Genomic DNA, 2,807 nt, shown 5'->3' on the forward strand with positions numbered 1-2,807 from the left:
TGACAGAAAATATAGATGAAGGTGAATTTGCAGTACTTGGTTGTGATGGTTGTTTGGTACGACATAGCAAAGACAGTATAATTAATCATAGAAAACTGAGTTGCCAGACTGCTGAAAAAAGAGAGTTTTTCTATTTGGCACTTCTACAGTTCTTTAAACCTTGGTGTTCAGAATCAGAATTACTAGGAGAGCTTGACTGATAAGAAAACTCTTTTAATACTGCAGAAGATTGCATTGAGTGATCAGTATGTCCTAACTATTTGAAAATGTTATATGATGGCACTGAACAGGAAGAAACAATTGCTGCTACGATTGCTAAGGAGAGTTCACAAAGCAGCCAAAGTTCAGGTCCTCTAAGTCAAGATCATCTTGGAGAGGCAATATTTGAAAATGAAGCTGCCATTGCAATGAATGAGTTGGAGACTGTATTGCAAATACCAAGACCAGAAACTACTGATTTAAAAGAGTTATTAGCACACCTAATTGATGAGCAAAGAGAAATATATATGAAGGTGAAAGACAAATTTGAGCATGGATTCTTCTGTGAAAAGAAAGAGTGTGCATGCAAGTTAAGTCTATTCTTTTGTATGTCAGCAGGCAAGCTAACACCAGTAAAAGCGTTTTAATACAAGTTCTCACTGCTTTCCTACAGAAGACTACAGAGTGTAATTTGTCATGTTTAGAAACAATCGCAATGGACTGCACTGCGCTAGCCCCTCCTCCGGGTCGCCCCAAGGGAAGCTGGTACATGAAGTTCTTGAGTGGTTCACCCCAGTGGGTGCAAGTAAGTACTTGTTGAACTGATGATCTCTGATGGAGTTCTTGAGTGGTTCACCCCAGTGGGTGCAAGTAAGTACTTGTTGAACTGATGATCTCTAGACCCGATACATGTCCCGGGTTTTAAAATATCGCCCGAGACATGGCTCGGCTTTCGGGATAACTTCCCTCATCAGTAGAGAAAATAGTTAGGGGTGGAAGAGAGGGCCGCCAAGCAACCGTCAAAGGCCTCAGTGCCCGCACAGGCACGCAGGTGCGTCGTCCAGGAGCTCGTCAGCTCAAAGCTCGAGGGAGCCATTTTTAGAAACAATCGCAATGGACCACACTCCGCTAGCCCCTCCTCCGGGTCGCCCCGTCATGTCGTGTGTAGTAACAGCACAAACTGGAAAAGCTACACATATTATCTAAGTAATTACTTTTCATCAACTGTTGATGCTGATTGTGGAGCATAAAAATAAAGTAGAAGAGGGGTTGGCCAGGCAGCCAAGATGGCGGACGCACATTATTAACTGCATCGCTGTATGCAATGATTATCCTGCTCAATCTTCCTAATAAAGGCAGCATCCACAGACGGCACATAGGCAACTCCATTGACGCTGCCCAGGGCACATCCATGTCGTCGCTGTGCAACAAAGAAGCTGCAGAGACACGGTACCGCAATGCGAGCCTATGCACCGCATGGGAGCACGGAGGCCTCCCCTCGCCACTGCCATCCGCCCTGTGCGGTAAAATTCCACTCTGCCGGGCTCTAGTGGCAGACGGCTGGAGAACCAGAGCCAAAAAGCCGAGGCGAGAACCCCCGAGAGCGATGTACCTGGCATGAGGCATCGCGGCGTGGACCTGGAGCATCGCGCCGGGATGGCCTAGTGACTGCGGCGGAGGGGCCTTGTGGGAGTGGCGTGCCTTTCTCCGGTGCCTGCGGACAGCAACCCCCAACTCAGCCACATGCTCAGGGTGGCCGAGCGGGGACCCAGAGGCAGGAAATCAAGCGGAGGAGAGGAGCAGGAGGGCAGAACATCATGCCAGCGGGACCCAGGGGTCAATTCAGGCCTAGGCCTGCCGGTGCCCCAACATCAGCGAGGGCCTCGTCCTGTTCCCCTCACTCCTTCTTTTTGTAATGCCTTCCTGGTATCGCCCACATGGTTGGGCCCCAGTGGAAACTGCCCACATCACTGAGAGAAACCACGCTCTGCCTACGCGGGGAGCCGTGGAGCCGGGAAGAGCCGTGACCCCAGCACTGACATCTGGAGCCACTTGCACCTGCCCAATGAGGTGCCCCTGTGAATATTGCCAGGAAGTCTCCCAGGATAGGCACCCCCTACCTGCGCGCATACGTGCTGACTCCTGCGTGGCTGGACTCAGGGGCTGGGCCTCTCATCAAGGTGGGGACCCTGAGTGAACTTTTTATCTCCACCCTGTAAATGCAGCAACCAATGCCACCGACACCACTGAGAGGATTGGAGCAGCCGAGCGAAGGCCCGGAGGCCAGGAACCCTGCTGAGATTAGGAGCATGGGGGTGCATCACTCCAGTGTGGTCCAGGGGCAGTGTCGGGCTCAGACCCACTGGCGGTTTAGCGTGTGTGCCGAATTTGCTTCTTCCTCCCCCCGCCCCTGTCCTTCCCCTTGAGGTGTACCCTTGTGGGCGAGGAGTGCCGGGGTTCTGCAGCCCTGCGCCAGCACCTGAGACTACCTATGCCTGACTGACTGTGTGACCCTAGTGTAGCAATGTCATTGGAAAGAATGATTGAGTTGTTAAGAAAAAAAAATGACAATGAGGGAGATATTCTTGGTTACCAGTTGCTAAGTCCCTCTAGTGTCTACTGAAATGCAAATGATGTTCTAAACATACTCTTTCAATGACCTCACCTTGTATATGCAGTTGAACAGAAACAACAGATGAGATGGTGTTCTGCATTGTGTTCTTTGTTGCAGCGTTTACATAATGATAGGTCTATGACACTTGTGCTTCACATGTTTGAGACCTTGTAGATATATGTAGTGATTCTGTACAGTTTCCTTTAAACACTCA

The sequence above is a fragment of the Triturus cristatus genome, chromosome 11 (genome assembly GCF_964204655.1).
Source record: "Triturus cristatus chromosome 11, aTriCri1.1, whole genome shotgun sequence".
Lineage (NCBI taxonomy): Eukaryota > Metazoa > Chordata > Amphibia > Caudata > Salamandridae > Triturus > Triturus cristatus.